The sequence below is a fragment of the Doryrhamphus excisus genome, chromosome 4, assembly GCF_030265055.1.
Source record: "Doryrhamphus excisus isolate RoL2022-K1 chromosome 4, RoL_Dexc_1.0, whole genome shotgun sequence".
Taxonomy (NCBI): domain Eukaryota; kingdom Metazoa; phylum Chordata; class Actinopteri; order Syngnathiformes; family Syngnathidae; genus Doryrhamphus; species Doryrhamphus excisus.
This window is the reverse complement of record NC_080469.1, coordinates 15,656,976-15,683,646: the sequence shown is the minus strand read 5'-3', so window position 1 is coordinate 15,683,646 and position 26,671 is coordinate 15,656,976. Positions and strand designations below refer to the sequence as shown.

The 26,671-nt window shown below is 40.6% G+C and overlaps 1 protein-coding gene across 2 annotated transcripts in view; it reads left to right on the top strand.

Annotated features, from left to right (window-relative positions):
* The window catches only part of gpat2 (glycerol-3-phosphate acyltransferase 2, mitochondrial), an 83,256-nt gene that overhangs the window by 2,264 nt on the left and 54,321 nt on the right, over positions 1-26,671 (top strand). For both annotated transcript variants that reach the window (XM_058070386.1, XM_058070388.1), the window contains exon 2: positions 450-501. The gene's annotated coding sequence lies outside the window, so the exon portion shown is untranslated. The remainder of the gene's footprint in view (positions 1-449; positions 502-26,671) is intronic.

Below are 26,671 nucleotides of genomic sequence, written 5' to 3'. Positions count from 1 at the left end.
TATTACCTCTGATTTAGCTTGTCTAGTGGTGAATACCTAATCATGCGGGAGATGCTGCACTTTCATGCCTTGAAGACTCCATTCTTGTTCGTTTCTTCGAACCCTTCTCATCTCATCATTGGGATGACACTTATCCCTGGCATGGAAGCAGGGTCTGTGCCATATATAGTTCATGTGAGCATGAAAAATAGCTGAGGCTTGTCATGACTTTTTTCACTCACTGAAGTTAGTTAGCTGGATTATAGAAAGGAAAAAAAAGAGAACAACATGACCAATTTCCTTGAATTCTAGAGTGATAATGGATGGGCTAAGTAGAACCCCAAAATTTCACACAGATTGAAATGTATTTTTACTTTACATTACTTTACCTTTCAATGGGGACCAGAAGTCTGCACTCTGTTATATAGTACTTCACAGTCATTCTCCTAACATGTCTTTGTTTCATTTAGGATAGTACTGATTGTCAAGCCACCATCTGTCCCCCTGAAGAATCTGAATAAGGTAAGAATAATGTTCTTTACAGCTTACTGTTTACAGCTCAAAGCCAGTGTTTTGGCTAGCAGGAGCCAGCAGTGTTTTACATGTTTTGTCTATTTTTTTAGTCTCCTTTTGTGGATGTAGAAAAGCTCCATTGCCTCTGGGCCGCTCATAGGGCCGCTCATAGGGCCGCTCATAGGGCCGCTCATAGGGCCGCTCATAGGGCCGCTCATAGGGCCGCTCATAGGGCCGCTCATAGGGCCGCTCATAGGGCCGCTCATAGGGCCGCTCATAGGGCCGCTCATAGGGCCGCTCATAGGGTTGCAGATCTAAATACAGTATATGGTATATTTTTTTCGTATTCCTTTCTGGTCTCAGAAAAAATGCCATCTTTAAAACATAGATTGCCATAGTCTTCTGAGAGTAATGGAAATGCAGAAGGTCCTTTGATTACGTACAGTTTTCCTTCATGGACTGATAATAGAGTAAAAAGTAAAAAAAAAAAGTTAAGTAAAAAGCCAAAGCATTGGCAAGCTTTCATCTCAATAAGACCACAACACTATATATACTGCCACTCCATGGCCGAGTGGTGGCAGCATGTTGGCCACACAGTCAAGAGATCTGGGTTTGAATCTCAGTTGGGCATCTGTGGAGTTTGCATGTTCTCCCCATGTGTGCGTGGGTTTTCTCCAGGTAATACGGCTTCCTCCCGCATTCCTAAAACATGCATGTTGGGTTAATTGGCGACTGTGGCGGATTGTCCATAGGTATGAATGTGAGTGTGAATGATTGTTTGACTATATGTACCCTGTGATTGGCTGGTGACCAGTAAAGGGTGTACCCTGCCTCTCGCCCAAAGTCAGCTCCATCATACCCTGACGAACCTAGTGAGGATAGGCACCATAGAAAATGGATGGATGGAGTGACCACAGGTCTCACTTCGTTAAAGCCATTGTTTTATGAAGCCACCCCTCCAGGGGCTGAAAACAAGTACAGAGTGAATCCTCTTTGTGCCAGTTTGGTGGTAAGAGAAGAGGAAATCAAGTGGAAATTGAAATGGTTGTTTGTTGCGATTGACTGACTAGTGTACCCCGCCTCTCACCCAAAGGCAGCTGGGATAGGCTCCAGCATACCCGCAACCCTAGTGAGGATGAGCGGTATACAAGATGGATGGATACACTGCCAATTGCTTATTAATGTCTCTTTCAGAGGATTAGCGACCTGGCAGTTATGTGTACTGTAATGTTAGTTTTGTTTTGTGATTTCTGTAAATATGACAAGATTTCTGTGTGTGGGTGAGAGCGGGAGGAGGACAGCTGTGTGCAGAGTGGACAGTTGAGTGTGCAGGTGTTGTTTTACCATGGTTTTCGTTTGGACGACAGTAATCTGTTTTGCAACAAAGAGATTGTTGATCGATCACCTGCACTTCATCCTTACATCATCCGTATAGACCAGGGGTGGGCAAACTGCGGCCCGGGGGCCACATCCGGCCCGCCAAATGATTGAATACGGCCCATCCGGTCTTTCGAAATTATTTAATTGAAACTTAACATACAACCTGGCATCATGGTACGACCTTTTGATGGTTTAAGTAGGTGTTTTATCAATTTGGTTATTTGATGTGTTCTGTTGTTTACAAAGTGCTCCTGAAAAACAGGGACACAAGCACATATAGCAGATTGCACGACACAAATATATAATAATGTAATAATATTATAAAATATGTAATATGGCCCCCTCATCAATTTTGTTAAATCAAAGCGGCCCACGAGTCAAAAAGTTTGCCCACCTCTGGTATAGACATTACAATATGATCTTTTTCCTTAATGATTGAGGGAAAACAATTTCCAACATGCACTGTGACTTTGTGAAGCAGATCATGAACCCCTTCTTTGGAAAACGGGACTGCATGCCAGTTTTCATAAGTTATAATGGGCCCAAACACATCCAGTCTTGAGCATTGATGAGAACCGGGACTAACATTCCAAGTAACGATTCCTTGTTTCGATGCCCACTTCGCTGACCGGAATAAATCATCGAGCACCAACGAAGAAGAAGCAGCTAAAAAGTTTGGCTTAACTTTATAAAGGGAAAAAGAACATTTGCAACACACTCAGATGTTCGAGAATCGTTAGGAACCGGAATTGGAATGAGGAACCTGAATCTGAACTGGATTGATTCTAATTGAAACAATCCCAAATCCTACCAAACACACCTGATGAATGCCCTGGTGAGAAAGGTGAAGGTGATGGAGTGGCCAAGTATGTCTCCTTCAGACATCAACTCAATTGAGCACCTCAAGCGGAAGGTGGAGGAGCTCCAGCTACACCAGTGATGTCATCATGGAGAAGGGGAAAATAATTCCAGTGACAACCTTTGTTGGTCAGGTGAAGTCCATGCTCAAGATGATTCAGGCAATGGTAGATAACAATGGGTCGCTGTCACTTTGGGCATTTCAATTTGGACATGTTTACAGTGAGCTGCACCGTATTAATTGGTGCTGCTAGCTAGAGTATGTATAGGTTATACAACAATTCATAAGATAGTAAAGATATGTGCATGTATGTTTGTGCCAAATGGATAAAAGTCTTTCAAAAAAACATACTATTATGAGCTACAAGAAAAGGAACACTAAATCAAGTGACCACCTCATTACAACCAACATATGAATATTTTAAGGTACAGCACCATATTTAACGTCAAAGATGATGAAGCACTATAGCTGTGGAAGACCAACCACACTTCAACTGCTGTTTACTAAGGCAGGAAATCGAGGCTACAATTTTCTAAAAAAAAAAGTAAAAATTCAACAGCGGAAAACGGCACCTAATGAGTCAATTTCTTTTGCTACAATTTTCCATAAACAACTTGGAACACGGTTTTCCATCACGCTTTATATCAACGCTGGAGGCTATAATGGTGTGGGAGATATGTTCTTGACACTTTTTGGACCTCTTATTACTGAGCATTTAAAAAGCCACAGCCCAGCTGACACACATCCCTTTATGACCACAATGTAGCATCTTCTAATGGTGACTTCCAGTATGAAAACGCATCATGTTGCAAAGCTTTAATCATCTGAAACTGCTCTCTGCTAACATAACAATGACGTCACAACATTGAGATGGCCTCTATAGTTACAAGATTTAGCACTTTTGGGATATTTGCCTCCAGATCTAGATTTACAGTGTAAACACCCTCTTGTTCTTGGTTTGGGATGAAGGTAAAAGGGAGTTACACATAAGGTATACCTATGTGGCCGGTGAGTGTTGCAGTGCTTTACTTTATCAGTGTTATGTGAGAAAAAGCTGTGGAGCTGCAATATCTGGTAGTGATTACATCTAGTTCCTGTCACATGATTACTGGCACCCTTGAGGAAATTGTATTGATAGTCCAAGAATGTAAATGAATTTCTTTTTGCTGTGACAGCTGGTATTCTCAATATGTTTCTGGTTGTATAATGTTATCATTTGCAACCCCCCAGTAATTGGGAGAAGTAGGTTGGAGCTTCAGCAGTGTGGCATCTGCTGAGTATATAAACAACTTCAAATGTCAATCTGCATATATGCAAGTGCTTTAAACTTCAACAGTCAACAGTTAGTGACGGCTAGCTTGGCTTGGTAGTCGTTCTTGTTTATTTAAACAAATCTGTAGCTCAATCCGAAGGTGTTCGCAAGGAATCCTATTCTTCTGACCAAGATGTGTGGTCAGGATATCTCCAAAATAGTGTATCAGATTTGATGCCTTGTACATTTTGTATATTTTGTAGTCGAGTTGCTTCTACTGCCGCTTCATTGTGATGCGTACGTCTTGCTGTTGCCTCAAGTACTGCATGAATGAGGACTTCTCTGGTGAGACAGTATGGTTGTTAGTATTATTTATATTATCTGTTTGACATTTGGCTGACCAAATGAAAGGTTTTGGTGGACCAGTGGCCCGCCTATTGTATGACCCCGGTTTTGCCTCTCCTTCAGCATGCCTTCCTCTCCACTATGCTTCTGTCTTGTCACATCAAAGGGTTAGTAGTTTTTATTTTATTTTATTTTATTTTATTTTATTTTATTTTATTTTATTTTATTTTATTTTATTTTATTTTATTTTATTTTATTTTATTTTATTTTATTTTATTTTATTTTATTTTATTTTATTTTTTTACGGCCACAGTTTGACATTTGAATGTATTATTTCGTCCTTTTAGGAAAATTTAAACTGAAACTATCAAATGGAAGCTCAACCAGCATCCTGGAAGAGATTATGTTCAACCCTGGACCTTCCACTCCCACTAGCTGTGGGAGAGTTGTGAAATTATTTCTTCACGATGATGTTGGTGCCTGTCACCCATGCAATTGTTTCATTTATTCTGTAGATCTGTATAAGTAAAGTCATTTAGTACGTCTCTTTGCTCTTGGCTGATCTTATTTTAGAGGTAAGATAAGCACGCAAGTATAGAGATGATTGTTGGTTGAACCGTTTGTCCATTCAGTCAACCAACCGCAACACTCATGCCTTCGCATTTTCCTCTTGCCTGAGGTGTCACAAAGCACAAAACCACAGGAACAGGCTTGGAGAAAATTCTAGTCCTCGCCTCTTTTTTGATGTCGTCAAGTATGTACCCACGCAGCGCTGACATTCTCTCTTTGCTTGCCAGTGTACATCTGTTGGCTTATGGGTCCAAATGAATAAGTATGTTCTTATACATGCCAGCATACTACCCACTTCCATCAGTGACACATTTCAACCCATGTTTGAACTTAATTAGCCTTCTCCTCAATATCCAAATCCTGAAAAAATCCGGAGAGAAGCTCTTTGCTAACCAAGAGATGGGGGACCAACCTTTTATTAATTAGGCCTTTACGGTTGAGTGACGAGAAGGAAAGACACTCCAAAGTCAAAGTAAAGTAAAAGCACTTAGTAGCCAATTTGGAGGTTGCTACAATCCACCTAAGGCCATGCAAACGAAAATTATTGTGTTTTGCGTAAACTAACATTGAACTTTTTGAATATGAAGTGTCACATCTGGACAAGACGAGGCAACATTCACTGGCTGGCCAATCCCGCCCTTACTATGTAGGGCGGTATCAACAGGAACTTATGGGAATGTTTTTCAATGCTCGGAACCTGGTCAGGATCATGGACAAGATGAATGAGAAATGTACAGACAGATCCCATGCTGTGGCAAAGGTGCGCCTTCCAACACGATCCAAACGACACAAAATAAGAAAGGAGTGTCTTGGGTACAAGTCTGTCAGTGGCTCAAAATGGACTGAATTGGAACATCTCTGGGGAGATCTAAAAGTAGCTAAGCATACTCCCCATCCACTCTTATGGGACGTTGTCTAATAACCTGAGGGTTGGCGATTTGAACCAACGTTCTCTATCCCATTTCTTGCTGCTGCTCTTTGAGCAAGACACTCCAACCACATTGCCTCCAATGGCACCAACACCAGTGTATAAATGTGGATTCAAGAGAACTGTTATACCTTTTCCACTTTTCTGACCTCAAAATGTCAGTATAATGTTGTATTATGATGTTAAAAGATGACAAAGTTTCAAGTAATGAGGTATGTGCATTTGGAACGGTCAGTTTCAGAAAGACTTTTCTAACACCAACTCACTGTGACATCACAGTGAGTGGGTATGCTGTGGGTGCAATAAATTCTCAATTCCCTGACTGCCAGGGCCCCCAAAAATTAGGTAATTATTAAAAAAAATTCTGCTATTTGCTATGCGATATGAAAAAGGAACAATAAAACCCATCTTCATTTTACATCCTTTTTCCAAGAGAACCTATATCAGTTGGGAAACTTGCAGTAGATGAGACGTATTGTTTATGGAGATTTTTGATGTGAGAGTACATTGTCTGATGAGACAGCTTTGGCAGGACTTCCAGGAAGCATGTAGAGGGGCTCCAAATGAGAGAGCAGTCAATGGAACCCGGTGTCCTCCTCCACCGAGAAAGGCTGGTCATCTAGTCTGACGAATGCATTTACTGTATATGTTGGGTTATTTGCTTAGCCTGCTGACTGTCACACACATACAGGAGTGTTGATGATGTTAGTTGTCTTTGACTGACTGTTGCCCTGTGAGCCTGAAAAACTTACAAGTGTTTGGGTTCAAATGCTGTATTAAATGTTCTATTTAATGTGGTCCCCCACAAGATATTTTCTGTGGCTTGTGTTGCAGAATGCAAACTTTACACTTCTCTATCAGTGGCCACTCAATTAGACCATCCCTAGTTTTGACCTCTCGTCCACACACAAGCATAGCTTTTTGTCCTTAAAGCTCAAAGCTCGGACAGATAAAACAGAGGGTTTTGATTGATGTCATAAGAAATGCAACATTAATGTTTTTAAACCTTATTTAACAACAGAATATGAGGCAATTCACATAGAAGGGGTTGTTTCATTTAATGCGTGTACGTTTATACAAAAAAAAATAATGCTTTGTGTGTTCCGTATAGGTGTGCGTTGATTTGCCCTCTAGACAAGAAATAGCACCTCTGTAGTCACCTTTACACTTGTATTGCCTAACATAGTAGATTTAAGAAATAAATAAGACTCATGCTTGTGTGTGTTGCAATAGATGTCTACGTGTGGACAGGAAGTGATGTTGGGGGTTCAGAGCTGAGTTTTAACTGGATTATGGCTACAACAGTAGCCCGTGTTGTTGTTGTTATGATTATGTCATTATGGAACAATTACTGACACCCCGTGACCAATGTAGAATACCTCATTCACAATTTTAATGCGGCTTCTTAATTCTTTGTATTTGGGTTTTATTTTTGTACTTGAAAATGCTTGATTTAAGCAGAAAATGCGTAACATTTGCTTCAATATTATATTCGGACAGTATGATTTATTAATTAATGTTTGACAATCCATGATAGAGTGAAGTCATGAAATTCGAACCGCCATGTGGTGAGGAACGGCTATATTGTGATATAGATTATGGCTAAAGGCTGCAGCGTCTATCACAATATGGATTTGAAATCATATGCCCACCCCATGTGCTACTGCAGGCATTTTGCGATGGTGTGAGATTTTATTTGGCTCTTTATGCCGGCCGTGTTTGCCACTCCTGCTCTGTAATGATGTGGCCTTACTTGAATAGAGGGCTACATTGTCCTCATGTTTATGTATAACATACTGTAGATATACACAACCCCTGACATTTGACTCCCATGACCTGCATTCAAGAAGTGTGAAAGCATTGGTGTTTCAAGGGCTTTGCTGACGTAAATCCACTTCCACTCTGGTGGCCTCTTGTGTACCTATGTCATTTGTGCTTTGTTCATTTGTTTTTTTTCCCCACTTCATGTTGTAGTGGCTGTGGTGCCATCACATCTGCGGGATGTGAAGAGTGTTGTGGAGTGTTTATTTGGTCCACTACTCCTGTGGGACTTTGCTTTTTAATTGTGTATATGCGAGAACATGCATATCCACCAAATTAAGACTCAAGTGATTCTACCGTATGTCTTTTCCGCCGCACTGCTATTTCAATTTTGTCGTCCTTGTCTGGCATCCATTTTTCTCATTTTGCTGCTGTTTCCTTTTCTGCCTCATTGTTTCTATTTTGGAGGAAGTTATCTTAACATCTTCCTCTGTCACTATGCACAAGCTGGAGTGCATCTGCAAAGGTGTTTTTGCATTTCCCCCGATAAAGTGTTTGGGTTGAGCTAAAAACAAAAAAGGGCTGTTATTTGAGTGGTTTATCTGATTTGGTGTTTGGGGAAGCACAGTTGTCATTATTTTTATGGAATTAAAAAAAGGATTCCGGTGGGACGTCTTTTCAGTCATCGCTCACAGTTGCTCAGTCTGGGATACAGACTGAATAGAAACTTCTAATCCACATAGTCTTGTGGATTACAAGTTGCTGTCTTCTTAAAGATCTTAATTAAACAAGCCACCCGTGCATTTTTCTTTTTCCAGATTTCCTTGTCAAGTTACCTAATTTCAAAAGGCATAGACAGTTTCAAAACTGTCATTGTCCTTTGTGCTTTTGCTGTGTTTGTGTGTGTAGCGCCAGTTCTATTTGTGATAATCCAAATTGATGTGTGGCGGCCCGCAAATAAATTAAATGTGGGGAAACACTGGTCTACTTGTTATGATGATCTAAGTAAACAAAAGCCATTCTCATTAGATATGGTGTTTTACCCTATATTATAACTCATTCAATACCAAAGACATATTTATAGTTTTTTTTTAAATCCAAATGTATCATCGTAAATATTTAGATATCTATATATAAATAATTTAGATATCTACATATCTACTGAAGGGGTTGAATCTTATCACAAACACTAACCCGCCCCCTTCCGAACTAAACATGTCGAAACAGCAACCTAAAGCACTGATGGAAATTGGCATAATAACATCAAAACTTGAATGTGAATATGAGCTAGCTTGTTTAGCTTAGTTTAGTAGCACAAGCTAGTGCTGCAGTGTGTGTGCTGCTCAGGCTGTATGAGTGTCTTTATACCATGTGGTGTTTGTCACTTTTTATTGTAAGTGACCGTTTTACCATACCCACTGATGTCCTGCAAGTTTGGAGTGAAATAAGGATGAGACCCACATTTATTTTTGTCTTAACCGTCAACAGATATTCTCAACACTGACAAAACACTTCCAGCCTTCAAAATAAGCGTGCTGTTGGCCACATCTTGTCTGATTGTGTAAACGAAATGAGGGTGTAAGTAAAATTATCTTACATTAATAACAGAATTGGAATTCCATCGGTAACTGCAACTTTCTTAACCACAAGCACGGGCACGTAATAGTTAGCCAAGCTACAGCCATATTTGAAATACTGGGCAAAATTGGCCAAGGATGTATTACATCAATAATTGTAAAGATTTTTCATTTCATTAACGGACATTGTATTTAATAACAGACAACAGATTTCGTAGGGCCCTACTGAAGGGATGCATGCTTTGAGAAATGTTCACCCTTTTGTATGCAGTGGCACAGAAATAGCTTATTGTCATTCCTAGTTTAAAAAATTGAAATAACTGCAGCACACATTGGGGGAAAGTAAATGCAGTTTGTTTCCTGCTCATCTCACTAGGCTCCCTTGTGAGCTATGCCAACAGGATTATATTACTCACCAAGATTTAGTACCCCTTTATTTTGTCACAGTTGGCCAATGACTTTGGATGCAAAGAGTTTATATTGGTAGCTGGCTTTCTCATTTGCTTTGCTTCTGATTCTTCTGTTTTAACAAGGCAATTAAGGTTTGATTAACAGAATTGCAAATACAACCTCTTGGAATGCAGATTTAATTGTGGACAAGCAGTTTTCTGCAGTATTCCCTGTAAAATGATGAATCAGTTGTTTTCCTAATAAGTCAAGGAAATGGCTGTTCGTAATATGCCACCTGCTTTTGGTCACAGAATGACACTGGGGCGACTTCACAAAGTTTGGCTTTGCAGAGTGTAAACAACATCAACGTGGTGTGGTGTTACTCAGTCAGTCACAGCAAGATTTTAGACAGGAGTCGCATGTCAATAGCCTGTGGTGTACACAGACGTTATCAGCGTGCTCTTGGAAGAAAATCCCTAGTAAGATATACATAGTTTTTCCATTTACCGCTGTTGTCTTTTCTTTATTTTTTCCCCCTGTACTGCTGTGATTAAATTGGCCAAGAAATGTAATATCAGAAGTTTTACTTAATTCGATTCTTTAGAGACAGACGCTGGAGGCTAAAACCACTTTCCTTCACATTGTAAATGGATGATTGTTTTTGGCGTTTCTCATCCCAATAATCATTTAAACGTACGCTGGAGCAGGCATGGTCAGCCCAGGGTAGCTGTTTGTTCAGCATCTAAGGCTATTGTTTCTGACATACATTGTCTTTTCATACTTTTAGCAGCCTATTAGGCATTACAGTATGTGCACACATCTATTGCTGAATTTTGTTGATTAGACTTTCATCGGGTTCAAATTTAACATATGCACGATGGTATTGATGGTGACAGGAGTCATCACAAAATAATTTATTCTTATTGTACTGACAGAAGGATAAACCATTTCCGTACAGAATGGGGGCTGAGAGAAGCCAGTGTGTTTTTTTTTCACATTAGCGTGCAATGTTAGAAGAAACGAGAAGCTGACACAGCAAGGATTTAGCGCAGGGAGAAAGTGGCGAAGAGGGAGCAAGCCAGGCCAGTCATTGTGGAGAGGGAATAAATCAGAGCTGAGGAATTGCAAGGCCTGGGAGACTTGAAGCAGGGATGGAGGGATGCTGATTGATAGTTGGATGACTCGTCTGTTGTTTATCACTGCAGTTAAGATGTTGTTAAGTAGCCTCATGGTGTAGTGAGAAAGAGGAATGAGGACGGATGTGGAGGAGAGGTGAAAACAAATTATGGTCGGCATTGATGTTGACAGTTTAGACGTTTAAAGTGAGAGCTGCCCACTTCAGAGAATATTGAATATCACAAAGCAAAGAAACAGAGATACAGTTGCATTTTCAGTTCTATTTTTATCAGTTGTTAATTCAGGATGGATTAACAAAATTAATAATCATCAAAAAAATAAATTAAAATCATCCAGCTGTTTAGGACAGAAATCTTGCAAGGTTAACTAAGTCTCTTGTAATGTCAGGTATGATGACCGTTTTAGGGCATAATTTAGATCTAAATTTGAGGGCATTCAAACCTCATTGTGCTACTATACTCCTATTTGATAGGGTGTCATCTTGACAATATTTATCGTTTAGAGGCGAATATGGCACGAGGCAAGATTGGAACTGCACATCCAGCGCTTTGCCCACACTAAAAACCTGGCAATCCTACCCGTACTCTGTGTTCCCAGCGTCACTCATCACTTGGCGGGTGCTTTTTTTTTCTTCAGAGTTCAGCAGCTACAATGGTGTTAATGTCCAAGCTGAAGCTGTAGTAATTTACTTTTTCAGCTCAAAACACGATTGCTGCATATAACTTCAATCAAAAGGTGCAATGGTTGAGTCTACTTCGGAAAATCACTACTTCCTGGTTCAACAATCAAAGCATCATGGGGACCCTAGCTAAACATAAAGCTAATCTACTACTATCTTTTGTACGCCTCTTTGCATATCAACATAAATGATTAATAGTTGCAGCAACTTTTGTCATTTTTATTTTTGTTACAATATATGGAAAAGAAGTTGAACAGTTAAAAGGATCATGAAACATTTCAAAATGTACCTGCATTATTTTGACTTAGTTAAATTTAAAAAGTCAGTTTGTCCACGCCTACTGTGATTGGCTGTCGAATAGACACTGGACCAGTCCGGGGTGTACCCCGCCTCTCGCCCAAAGACAGCTGAGATAGGCTCCAGCATACCTGTGAACTTAATGAGGATAACCGGCATAGAAAAGGGATGGATGGATGGATGTTCAAAATGTCCTTTTGTCTCGTTCTCATGAACCCAGTGTATTGTCTCATCTTATGAGCTGAGTGTATCGTGACACACCTGCTGTTTGATGCTATTTGTTTTTTGTTTTTTTAGAGATGTGTTGAGCCATAGATATTCTTGTAACTTGGCCGTTCTAATTCTAAAACTGCATTTCCATGTAATTTAATCTAATCACCCACATCTTCTTCTGAGAATAAGTGTTAAAAAAACTTTTCAGGTTGTCGCCTAGTAACTGAAGATAAATCTTATGTTCTCAAATGACTTCCAGAAAAGTAATTGAATTGGTCCTGTGATCCATTAGAAACCCTCTAAGGCTTCAGCCTTGTGATTGCAGAGACAACATCTTATTCTGTCTCTCTGCAGAATGCCAATGTCACACTTACCTCATCTCTGACTGCATTCAAACAACACGGCCCTTTTTGTAGGATGCTGATTCAGAGAAAGGCAAGCAGAGGGATGTGGGGGAGACCGTGGAATGAAAGGGGAAAGTCCCTGAGGTTTTATACCCACTTTGAGTAACTTGTCAAAAACAGCCCCCCAGTTAATCAAATCAAACACACATTGACATAATTTGGACAAAGTGAACTGACACTTTCATTAATGAATAAAAACGAGACAAAAACTTAATGATATCCAGCCATATCTAAATTGTCTTGTTGGCGGTCGGGAAAATCTAGGAATATATCTGGTCACAACTATAGCTGCGGGTAGAAGTAGGGGCTGGGGTGAGTTATGGAGGAAGATCCAATCAGAGGCTTGTACGGCAAAAGTGACTCCACATACTGTACCTCGGCTTTGTGTTCATGATGCACAAAACCTAAACTAAAACCTAAACAGTCAAATGGTATTGCGACGGTGGTTATCTACTTACTTGTTCATGTCCGGTTCTGGGCTTTATGCTCAGTGCGCATTCACATAAAAGGGAGCGTTTGACTTTATATTATTCTGCTTCTGTGTGAAAATGTAGTAATCCCGGATGGTGTTTTGCACAAGAGGAGCAATTAATTATTAACTCATTTGCTACCAAAGACATAATTATGCGTTCTTGTCCACTCCACCACTCCCTCACAAAGACGTATTACGCGTGTTTTCTGTTTTTTTAGGCACAAACAGGTAATGATGCAACTCCACAATAAAAGTTTGGTGCAGTTTTAAGGCCAAAAAACAGCCACAAGGTGGCAGAAGTGCATTTTATAAGAGCTTGCCCTGCATCTTGGCCATTGACATGTTCCGCAGCAACCAGGAGGTGAAAAGGCATCTCGCTGTGTTGCGTGAAGGATGTTACGCATTGAAGGGAGTTTTTAACGCATTTTTTAATGCAAAAGCATGCACAAACACAGTTCAGTTGCAAATGTGAAACTTGTAAATAGTTCATAATGTTGTAAAAGTAGTAGTTTTTGTGTTGTTTTGGCTAAATATTTAAGCTACACAGTGCTCTACATTAAAAACAAAAATTACTTGCCCATGGGGAATCCTTAAGGTGAGAACTACTTGCCCGAACTTGCCCCATGTAAAATGAAAATTAATTGTCATCTATCAGTGTTTAATATATTTACCATCAATGTATGCTGATAATTCATCAGATAATAGTACTGACGCATTGTATTTGGAGGAATGTCTGAAAAAGTGTAGTGATGTATGTTAACATGGCATGCCATACTACCTTACACATCGTAGTCGTAGTAAGCAGTGATATTTATAAGTTGTGCACCACAATGAAACATTATTGAATAGACACATTTGTGTACTAGTAAAGTGTTTTTAATCCAGAAAAAATGCTCAATGGTCAAACAATAATTTGTGAAACAAGTTGAGAAAAATACACAGAAATGGAACCGCTAGATTTTGTAGCTTGCGCAAAATCAGCACTTCGTATTGGATCTAATCGGTGGTGTTTCATTGTGACCACTTCAAATTGTCACAGCAATGTGATTCACTCACCTGTGCCATCATTTGATTAGTAAAATACTAATCAAATACTTGTTTAGGAGGCACTGTTTCATCAGTTTTTGGTGTTTTCCTTCAGAAGTTGTTGAAGAATTAGACCATGTTGGCAGGGACAACATGATAGATGTTTTCGTCGTAACCCTTTTCTTCCTTCAAAAAAAACAATGTTTTAATTTTCAAAACATACAGTATCTCGTAGTGACCTGCCAGGTTTAAAAACCTACAACATTCGTAACACAATGAGAGCAAAGAAGGAAGACAACAGCATATGCAATTTCACTCGCGAGGAGAGAAGAGAAATGTACTCTTTATACGCCCAGAGTACAATCTCCGTACCCTTTCTTTTTATTGGAAAATGGGTGTACCCTAGATACATGAATGTAGCGGCCCTGAAGGGAAGGGGAACTAACGGTTGCCACACATTCTAAGATACTATTTGAACATGTGACTGTGTGTGTGTGCGTGATTTAGTTCATGTGTGAAAACGTCTAACCAAGAATGCAACTGGGTGCTGGCGTCTCTATCACTTCATGACTCAGAGACCCAGGACGTTCTGCCTTCGTCTCAAGGCCAAGTTGTTTTCCCTCAGCCGTACTAAGAAAAAGCACAAGGAAAACAGCGCAACAGAGCAAATGCATGATAACAGGTACATTACTCTAACATGACCACTAGGTGGCAGTGCCGATGTGGTTTGTGGCGAGTTTTTCCTGTGACAAGTTTTTTCACAATTTTTGTGAGTAGAAGTGTTTTTGTTCCAGTTGATTGATGCGCCAACATCAACTGCTGCAACATATACATCTGCTAACATCAGCCGAATAAATATTTCATTTGGCATTTTACTCCTGAGACCCTGCTCAAAATTTGAGCAAAAGTAGCATATACCGTACTGAAAATCTAGATCTTTTATAGAGAATTTAATCAGAGAATACTAGCGGATCAGTGGATCAGCAGATTTATTTTTAAACTATAAGTCTGGACATAACCTGGTCGGGATCAAGTTACCATGGTGCTCTACATGCTGTAAAAGTTTCGTAGTATAGGCAAATCTAGCTTTAGACTCAACTAGGGCTGCAACAATTATTCGATTACAAAAACTATTTGAGGATTATTTTCTGCTTGGAGGAAGCTTTGACATCACCAGCGTGCTTACGTCACCCATGCAGAGGACGAAGAAGGAACGGGTTGTTCATGGGACAAGGGAATACTGAAGAGGCTTGAGCAGGGGTCTCAAACTCAATTTACCACTGCAGCCACTGGAGCTAGGGTCTGGGTGAGACTGGGCCGCATCAGGTTTTGCAAAAAAAATTAAAACGCATTTATTAAAAACAGAAAAATGAATAAACTTTGCTTTGGTTTCAATTTTCTACAAGAAAAGCTCTGATAAAACATTCCACTGTTCTCAAATATCTTAATTTTTATTTTTCTGCACAAAATAAGATGAAAAATAAATAAACAAATGAAGAGTAAAGAAAATCAATCAATGAGTAATAAATAAATATAATAATAATAATAATAAAACGGCAAATAATAAAAACTTAAGAAACCACATATAGTTGGTGGGTAGACAAATGTTTTTTTTCAGATTAAAATTAACAAAGCATTATTAGAGCCCTGTAGACATGACAAAACACGACTATAGTCACATTTATACTCTTTTTATTTACAACATATTGCGCAAGGGTCTTGAGACACATGCTAACTCGCAAACTAGAGAGCTAACGACCTAAACGGGAGCCTTCAAGTCATTTCCTTTAAACTTAAATAGCCAAAAACTTACCACTTTCACACGGATAGGGAGGTTAACTATTAACAGTTATTTAACCTTTAACATGAACATTAATCAAACGTAATAATATTTTCTGGGTACATGATACCATACAGCATCCATATCAAACTTGTGCGGGCCACACTAACATTAAACTTTCATATCAAGGCACGGGCCACATTCGGCCCGCGGGCCGCGTGTTTGAGACCCCCGGGCTAGAGAAAGCGGCAAGGCAACCAAAGAGAAGAACAAGAACATGTAAAAAAACAAACAAAAAAAAACAGAAAATGTGGATAAACAGCAATTTGAACACTGTGACGTGTATCCATTGTAGTGCAGTGCTTACATACTACAACAGCAACACCCCCCCACCGATTTGCCGCTCTGGGGCAACAATGAAATCCCACCGTGAAAGCAGCTTGGCGCATGACGTTTAAATCAACTCTGCGGTAAGATGCACACCTTTCACAATTGTCAGCCGTCATATTTTAAGCTGCGATGGTTTTGTTGAAACGTTACTTTGAACTCCATTGCGGGAATGTGTTTTTTCTCCTTTACTTGTTTGTTAATGTATTATTGCGTGACTGAGTGACTAGTGGTGTCATTGGCTTAAGTTGTAACCTTGATTTTTTTTGTTGTAATAAATGTTTGTTGTATTTTTAATGGTTGCTAAACTCAATGCAAAGCCAGCAATAAAACTTGCACTGTATATAATGGATGCTATATGCAATCTGGTTGAAATGCTATTGAATCTTTGAACAGAAATAACATTAAAAAAAAACATTATACCTTATACAGGAACTTCAGTAAAAGCTGTGGTTTTCTGTTTTTTTAAAATAATTGTTTTTTTACTGGTTGTTTACAGTATTTTGTTCCACTTACTTTTTTTCCAAAACATTTGTAATATACCATTTTATTTAAACTTAAGCTTTGTTTGCATGCTTCATTCACACACTAGACACCCTCAAGTACTGTTTCCTCTGAGTGCAGTACTACTGATTTATGAACGTATGATGTTAGCTTTGTTAGCGTGGTCGGCCTGACAGTACAGTAGCTGGACTCCATTGTTGTTGTTTTTTATATTTTGTTTTATAGTAGTGATATCATATCTGGTTAGGACAATCTACAGGAACAGTTTACCTAATCCACCTCTTAGTTTCTTACTTTCTGTGCAGAAATTACAGTTAAATCTAAATGAAAAAAAAAAAAACGTATGAGCTAGTTATTGGTTATCGTACCAGTCTTGAGAAGCAGAACGTTATTGGAATCCACTCATAAAGGCCTACATAGTTCAGTGTTGAAATGATTTTACATTGTCATTCTGTTGTTGTAACAGGTAAAGTTTAAAAAAGATTGCATATTTTCCTTTTTTGGAAGAAGAGGCAAAATGGTGCTTTTGATGGTAAACGGTGCAGACCCCTGGCCTCAACACTCTAGGATTGAACCGACCATGTAATCTCTTTGCAGTCTACGTACTTTTGACCAGTTGGAACCCTGCTTTTACACTATGGGCCTTTCCACACAGGAATGTTTTCAGGTCTAAAACAGTTTTATTGTTTGAGCCTTTCATCTGGACAAGAGTCCTCTGAGTGCCCTGAAACTGTAATTTCTTTCAATGGCTTCCAGGATGGGGAATCAAAATCTGACCACTCCCCCTTGTTGTGGCGTGGACAAGCAAAACACTACTTTCTGATATCGATGACATCACAACCCGATTACCGTCATGTAGTGCTGCTGAAAAGCCAATGTGAGATCTTAATATTTTGACTGGCACGACTCCTAGTTGACATTCTTGTCATATCCCCTTTGTCATAGATCCATACAAGTTGGACAAGTGGAAACGTATTACATTGTTTTTACACAGTGAACCACTTTCATGTCGACGTGACTATTTACTGATCCGGCACTGTGTGGATGACATCTTTTTTCAATGGCTCTTTGGCTTAAATGGCAATACACCCATTAAATTATTTGTAATGATAATTGCAGTTTGATCAAAAAAATGTGTTTTCTTTTTATGTCAAGAGGATGCATGATTTCATACAGGGTATTCTTTTTACGCATATGCAAGCTCACAGGTTATATTTATTGTTACCTGTTATTTCTGAGCAGCGTCTCGTTTGATGTTAGGTTTCTGATTCCACCGTTTAACAGCCTGGCATTTAGAGCAGGGCTGCCATGCTTAAGCCTAAGTAGCTATGGTTGATTTTGCAGCATTCTAATCAAGTGACATGCAGCCACTCTGTGGGCCTGAGCATAGTCTGGAGTACTCAGGCTCACTCTCATACCCCAGGCAGTGCGCATGGTTCTGCATATCTGCAACTCCTGTGACACCAGTCTCTGTGGTGGGTTTTCTTTGAATCCAGAATTAGACTTCAAAGCAGAGAAGTCGAGCATGATAGTGTTTTCAGCCATTTAATACAGATTGTCTTGCTACAGAGCCTCTATCATGTTGGCTAATTACATTGATTCCATCTGTCAGTCAAGTACTTTACAAGAACATAGCCCTCGTTGAGTATGCTCGTGTTTGCCTGCTGTAGAGAATCAGCTAGGTCACACAAGGGTCCATCCAGAGGAGTTTGTCGGTAATTAAAGATTGTGTGGCAGCCGCATGGTTCCCATTAGGCCGCAGTATCACATCCCAGCCATGTGACTCCGTTTTGTCAGTCAGCCTCTCTTTCCCTTTTAAATACAATTAAATACCAGCTAATACGCCATCACCATTTGCCTGTAGCAGTCTCACTCTGAAGGAGCAACAGTGATCAACTGTTGGTCCTAGGCTGGTCCTAGGCTTTCAAACATGATTATATGGGTGATATGGTATTGACAAACGGTTCAAAATATAATTATTGTTTTGACTGTTTGCAGTAAATATCATTTGATTTTGATTAATGTAAGTATTCTTAAGATATTCCCAACAACATTCTAAATAGGGTTGGGTGATATGGACCTTATATGGACTTATAGAGTCTAGAGTCTAACAGAGACAAACTGTATTGCCTGTGCTTGTGATGAAGGAAGATATAGTCACCCATGCAATTCCAACAGTATATGCAATATATTTTTATGACATTCTTGAAGTATGTTCTGCGTGTGGGGAATGTGTATTTAAAAAAACCTTCCTCACATTAAAGCCTAAAACACAACGTGGGGAAAATATACCCATCAAGCCCAAATCTAGTTCTTGGGACATGCATGGCATTTCTCTGGTGTGGAATGAGCGTGAGCTTGTGAGAAGTTCAGACATTCCAACGAGAGGCCATGGCTCTCTGTTGGAAAAGGGTGGCTTTCACCCTCCAAGTTCTGCCCCTGTTGGATGAGTTCAAGTATCTTGGGTTCTTGTTCACAAGTGAGTGAAGATTGGAGAGCGAGATCAACAGGCGGTAATGATGTCGCTGTACTGGACCAATCTGGCGGTCGATCTATGTTCCCACCCTTACCTATGGTCATGATCTTTGGATCGTGACCAAAAGAATGAAGTTGCGGATACAAGTGTCCAAAATGAGTTTGTTCCGTTGGGTGACTGGACTCATTGTAAGAGATAGAGTGAGGTGTTCTGTCATCTGGCAAGGGCTCAGAGTAGAGCCCCTGCATCGTCACATCAGGAGGGGCCACTTGAGGTGACTTGGGCATCCAAGTCCGGATGACTCCTGGAGACCTCCCTGGTGAGGGGTTCCGTGCATGCATATGCGGTAAGAGGACCCGGGGCAGACCTCGGACTTGGTGGAGGGATTGTGTCTCACAGCTGGACCTCGGAAAGCCTTGGTGAGCTGGAAGAGGTCGGTAACTCAGGGCTTCCCTACTGAGACTGCTGCCGTCATGACCCAAACCCAGATAAGCAGAAGGGAATGGAATGGACAAGGTGTAAATCGTCAGTGGTAGGTTTGTGCACCATTTTTGGTCACAAAGTGCATACAAGTGTGTAATTTACAGCATGTATGAACACTGGCTGGTTCTGCTTGATTTGTGTGAGGGGCGTTGTGGTGCTGTGTAATTTATTTATTTATTTAGTTAGTTATTTTGAGAAAGCGTGGCAAAAGGCAAATAAATTGACCAGCAGTTGAGATGCCTTTGGTCACAATAAAGGTGACCTAAAATGTTCTTACCGTCTTATCATTGCATGTGTTCGGTTTTAATGAATGGGTCTTCTGTTTTTTTTGGAATTGTCGTATGACTTGCCTTCAGGAAAGGTTTGTCCTAGGTCTCTGGGGCCCCTTCAGATGGCATTGGAATGAGTGAGACTTATTGGGTGTTCTGTTGTAGAGACTTGGGCGCGACAGGTCCTTAATCTCAATCTACCACGTTAAACCACAGTTGACTAATCAATGCAGTTGATTGAGTTTGTGTGGGCGTGTAATATGTTGGGTGGACTGTCAGTCTGCACCTTACTTCTGAACTTGCAAATGATTGCTTTATTTCACAGAACTTCTAAATGTCACTAAAGACATCATGTTTGTCCAGTTTAATCTCACCAGGTCAATTGAGCGACACATCCTTGAAAAGTACTATAGAGATGCTGGAACTAAAACACTGCCTTCATTCAATCTGTTTTTTCAAATCCCCCAACACCACTCCCAAACACACCCCCACCCCCCACCACACACACACACACACACACACACACACACACACACACACACACACACACACAAACACACATATTGTGTTGACCATACAGTGTACAGTTCATACAATATGACGTGCATGGCCTGTGTTAAGATGCTATTGATATGTTTAATCATGGAGTGCCCTTCTCTAATGGAGGGAGTGTCTGTGCCTCTCAGGAAGTCTGGCCATTTTTAAATGTCACTGACATTTTAAGTAACTATATTTAGTTATAACTATATTTATTATAAGGCAAGATTTTAATCCTTTATCTTTTGCTTGTCTTTTCTCGATTTACGATCTGTCTTTTTTTTTTTTTTGGTACTCAAACTTGTCATTGTTAACCATCTCCCTTTTGATTCTAGCTTGAAGCTGTCACATCGTGCTTTTCTATTGTGGAATATTCTATTGTAGAATATAATGGCATGGAGAGTAAAATGTCTACACTTTTTGATAGCATGGTCAGAATACTTACATTGTAGAGCAGGGGTCGGGAACCTTTTTGGCTAAGAGAGCCATGAAGGCCAGATATTTTAAAATGTGTATCTGTGAGAGCCATATACATTTTGAATGCAATAAAATGTGTGCATTTTTATGTAAGACCAACAGTTTTAGATATAATGGGCTCTAATTATGTAGACTACCCCACGCCAATGGGGTGTGGCCAGCATACTTTCGTGAGCAGCGCAGTGTCTAATAATAAATCAAATACTTGCTGCCATTAATGCAACTTCTGCTGCTGCATAGTTTTGAACCGTATTCAGTACACGTATTTCATTCTTTTGGCCATCTTCACCAGAAGGCTTGGTTCTGCAGCTTTAGCTATTTGACTAAAGGAGGAAAGTTTACATTTACTTGTTTTTTTGACATCTCAATGACCGAGGTAGACTACAGCATTACCCCGTAATAATCAAGTTTTGGTGTTTGACCTGGAAAATATCATCAGGAAAGATAGATATGGTTGGCCGTATTGCAGCAGAATATAGATGGACGAATTAAAATGCATAAGAAAGTTGTTGATTTTGAATATTATTTTTAACAGTGATTTCTGTGATGGTTTACTTTAAAATGTTAGCAAAAATGCATTTTTATTGTGGTAAGAAATGCTTGAGAGCCAGATACAGTCATCAAAAGAGCCCTACCTGGCTCCCGAGCCATAGGTTCCCTACCTCTGTTGTAGAGGCTTGTGGAGGTGTCTTATTCAAAGGTTTATTGGACATAACCTGCCACTATCCTCTGGGAATTATTTCTCATTCATGACTTTACAAAATACATACACTTGCTTTTGGTGATCATGTTATACCTCATCTTTATCTCAGTACTGTCAAAAGACTACAATAGTTAAAAATCTGATTAATCAGTTTTAGATGAATCATGATTAATCACCATGTGTGACTATATCTGAAATATGTTTTTTACAGTATTTTAACAGAAAGATGACAAGACACTATTATACTGCATTTACTTTTATGTAGCGTGGGGCTGCAACCCCGAATTGATAAGATCGACAAAAGTGTTGGCAACAAATTTTATTATTGATTAATTGCAGCACAATTTATGTGTCACTCACCACATCGTGGAGCGGTTTACATTACCTGCAGAGTAGGGTGTTCAGCCCTTATATGGTGATTTTTTTTCTTTCGAAATTTGAAGCGGCTAAGTGCTGAATCGGTTCCATTTCGTAAAACCATTAACTGAGCAAAATAACAGCTTTTTTCACACACGCATTCCCGTGCCTCACTATACCCAGGTATGTGATAACAACATTGTACCAGTACCAGGTGCCCACTGAAGGACGAAGTTGCATGCACTGCCAGCCGAGCCCAGTCCAGTTTGCTGCCCCTAGGCGAAAGCTCCTATAGTCCGCTGCCACAGGGGCAAGAAGCCGATGCCTTTATTTTCACATTACACATAGGTAGACACCATTACACGCAGCCAATGCCATTACCATGTGTTGCTATAGTGTGAAGGTGCGTTCACTGTACATGCTGTTAACTCGTAAAGTAACTGTTTTGTTTGCGTGTTCTGTTTGTTCTCTGTTCAGTATGCACACTCGGCATACTAAACACGGACCAACAAGGCCAGAATGGTGTCACTACAGACCATCGGATCGGTTCACAAAGGATTTTTTGGTTGGCTGGTACTCCTGACGGTGATGCTGAACCACTCGGAAGATGAACTGCCGCTCCTCTTCAGACTTGGTAAGAGCCACGTTGTAGTCTGTGGCGAGCTTTACAGCTCGTTCAGCGGCGTCATTGACCACCTTTAGTGCGGCCAGAGCCTGAGGCATGATCTCCAGGTCCTCCAGAGTTCGCGGCGTGTCGACCATCAACTTCAAGAATAGGTTCTGAGACCGTTGTGTGACGAACAGACTTAACTTCAAGTCAGCTGTTTTTGGACCAGCCTTCACGTTGAGGTTCACCCGACGGAGGTCCTTCTTTGTTGGCGGCACAGATGCCATGTTCTCCAGCATCTCCTTCTTCTCGTCCGGCGACACCTTCTTGGAGAACAGGGCAAGACCAACGAGATCCTCGCTCAGGTACCATAAGTGGCCCTTTACTTTCTGCATCGCCTTCCCCGCCACATCAGCGTCGACCAGTTGACCATAGGCTTCGATTTCCTTCACCAGAAGCAGGTCGTTGATCGGAGCGTCCGCGGCGTAGGGAGCCTCGAACCAGTGGCGCACATAGACAGAGACCAGGAAGGTACACAACCGCCGGATGGCCTGTTCCTGGTGCTTGCTGATGGCGAAGTTCGCTGCTTCCTTCAGCTGCCGTCGGAAGAGGCATATCTTCAGACAGTAAAGCCCCTTTGCCATCCAGCGGGCTCGGTGGTAGGCTCCAGGTCGGCGGAATGCCATCTTGGGCTTCTTCCCCAAGTAGGCCAGTGTCAGGTTCAGCAGCTCCAGGTAGTCGTCCCTGGTTTCGGCCTTCTCCATGTGATTGAGGACGAACTGCTCGATCTCGTTGGCTCTGTCCGATATCCATTGATGGGACTTCTGGTCAGAGTCATCGTAGGCATCGTAGGAGGACTGGTCTAGCCTGCCCCAGAAGTCTTTGAATCTCCCAAAGATGGGTATGTCTGGTCCAGACGAGGAGAAGAAGTGGTCAAACACCGCTGACATTACCAACTCTGCCATGTGATGACGGCATGCCAGGAAGAGGAGTCGGGATCCAAGAGCTCGCTCCACTATGGCACAAGCGCCACCGTGAATGCCTGTGTTGGCAGCTGTCGTATCGAAGCAGAGTCCCGCCAGCCAAGGTTTGACTTGAGGCCATTCTTCCAAAACCTTCAGGATTGCTCCTCCCATGGCCACGCCAGTCCCTGCCGGGATGGAGGGGACGGACAAAATCTTCTCCAGACCCATTCCTGTCACCACAATCGCCAAGCGATCGCTTCGCCCACCCTCAGGATCCGGGATGTAGTGAGGCACGGGATAGGGATGTCGCGGGAGAAATTGCAAACTGCGGTGCAATACTCTCGGGTAGTAAAGCTGAATCAAAACTCAGCACAACGAATATCACAAACTTTTATTTTTCTGAACACCCTACTGCAGAGCTCTGTCAATGCTTGCTGACCAAAATAAAGTAAAAAAAAAAAAAAAAATTAAAACTCCACGGTAGAACGAGCTGAACAGAGTGTTTTTTTTCAATTATTCAAACAATTCATTGAATACCAACATTTTTGATGATCAATGGCCAATCAATTAATTAATTGTCAATTAACTGTTGCAGCTCTACTTGCATGTTTTAACAGCTCCAAATGAACTTAACATTTACATCAAGCTAAAAGGATACCCCATGTGACTAAAAATGTATTTGCCTGACACTAGTCTCTTTAATAGTAGCAGAGCATCACACTTTAAGCGTTTTATGAGCAATGGGGAGTTTTCCTTCTCAGACACCATGTAAGTTGAATTCACATCTTGAGTGTATTTTCTGGGATTACTGAATATGCTGATAATATCCACTTATCGTTTTGTTGTTTGTTTTGCATTCAGTCGTTTATGTTTGTGTTTATTTACACCACACAGAAGCCCTTTTGGCTCTCCAACTTAAAAAAAAATATTTGTCAGCACAAACAGTATATTGTGTGTGTAATTTTAATGCTTTTTTTGTTTTAGCCTACCTACAGTATGCTTCAGACCTTGCACATTGAGAACAGCATTGTATTTATTTTGGAAGACTTAGCCATTGCCTCTATTTTACATCTACTGTAATTCAGCATAATTTATGATGTACTTTAATTGCAAATTCACTTACCTGACATACCTTCCATCAGGCTTGGCACTGTACAAATTGAACTTTTTATTGCAAGCATCTGCTTAAAACATGATGTTATCCAAGCTTGTCAGCGCTTGGTTTAGTCAAATGAGTTTTAGCGTTACATAGTCCGGGTGTGTCCAAACTTTTTCCACCGAGGGCCTCATACAGACAAATCAAAGCATGTGGGGCACTTTGATATGTTTGTGTATGTTTTGATTCTATAAAAAGGTAAAAAAAAAACACAATTTACATATGTAAAGTATGTAAAGCAAAGTTGTATGTTTAAATATTAGTGTCAAGTATTTAATTTCATTTGTACAATGAACCGTGGACCAATATTAAATGACTCGGGCCTCACTTTGGACACCTCTCACATTGACCCAAAATACCAAAGAAAAAATGAACTTAAAGATGCTGTCTGTCTTGGTTAGGTGCTGGTTTCCTCTTCCTGCTCCGACGTTGCAAGCCCCCATGCCCCACGTAAACCCCACACGTGCATTATTTATTTTTGTTGTCAGCTAATAATAGCGATTTCGCAAAGTCTAGCTACTCACATAAGCTGTCACTGATTATATAGTCTATTGTAACTACACAATGACTGTCGCTTCTCAGAGACTTCTTATTGTGTGTATTTGCACATGTATATATACATGTGTGTACGTGTATACCAGGCAGAGGTGAGTGAAAGCCATGAACGGCATTTTATTTGGGTCAAAGTGTGACAAATATAGACATACGGTATATTTATTTGTTGAGTAATTCATTTTAAACCACTGTTAGTAACACATTCTAGCAAAAAGTGTAGCTTTTACCCAAAGAGGGACAGTACCTTTTAATATATTAATATGATGATTCATTCATTCATTCACGAGGGTCGCGGAGGGTGCTGGAGCCTATCCCAGCTGTCTTTGGCGAGAGGCGGGGTACACCCTGGATGGTCGCCAGGTGGTGGGGAATGGTCACTCACATTCATACCTATGGACAATTTAGAGTCGCCAGTTAACCTGGCATGTTTTTGGAATGTGGGAGGAAATACCCGGAGAAAAGCCACGCATGCACGGGAACATGCAAACTCCACACAGAGAGGGCAGAAGGTGGAATTGAACTCTTAACCACTCGCCCGTCGTGCAGCCAATACGATGATGATATTGTAATTGCGTCTTTAAAAGAAAGTTTTTTTTTTACTCAGCGGAGGAGTGTGAGTCCCTCCACAGGAAGAGAGGAGGGGGGGGGGACATGTCAGAGCTTGGTTGCAGTTGGCTTGAAGGGATCCGGTCTCACTACAGAGGAGGTCCATCCCGAGTGTGGCTTGGTGCGGTTTGACATTTCAAAACTTATAATAGAAATTCTACGTGGCTAAACATGACCTGAGAAAAGCAATTATATGCCAGTTTAGAAATTAAGTGAAGGGAACAAAATATGGCTATATATTGGTTACAGATATTTCTATTGCAAACTTGTTCTTTTCTGTAAGTGTAAAACACATATAATTCTCACATCTTGTGCCATTGGGACCCAGCTGATATATGAGTCTCACACACTTGACCTTAACATAAAACCTTTAAACACTCAGACAGGGAGTGAAGTGCTTTGCTTTATGAAAGGTCACTCCCACAGATTTCTCCCACTCTGTTGTTATGCTTGGCAGTAAAACGGGATAGGGTGAACCCAGCAGGCTCCTGCTTTTGTGACCTCTGGATGAATACATTCCTGGACAAATATAGCCTTGATCTGTCTTTACACCATGTGTTGACTTGTGAATGTGTCTATACAGTGGTTTGGTTGATGGTAGATGATTAAGGGTGGTGGTCACCCTTAAACATTTTGGAGGCCGATGAGTGGTACTATGAGATGATCTTAAAAACAAAAGATTAATGCACAGTTGACAATACTATCAGCCTTGGTCTTTGCAATGTGTATGTGTAACCTCAGATGTGTGGCTACCACAACCTAGTTTCTTTCCTTTTGGTCTTGGAAAAAGCTGCAAACCTTTTATTTACGCCATGGGGTGCACATGACTGCGATTGACGTTCATGACACGCACAATTGATTGAAATTTCCAATATGTGAATTCCGATACCGATGCTGGATGAAACTGGCTCTATAACTAGCCTCAGTCAAAATTGCAACAAGCAACATTGCTGAATATAGCAAGCCGTTTCAGCAAATATGGGACCAATAATAGTTACTGCAATACTTTACACCCAGAGATGACTGT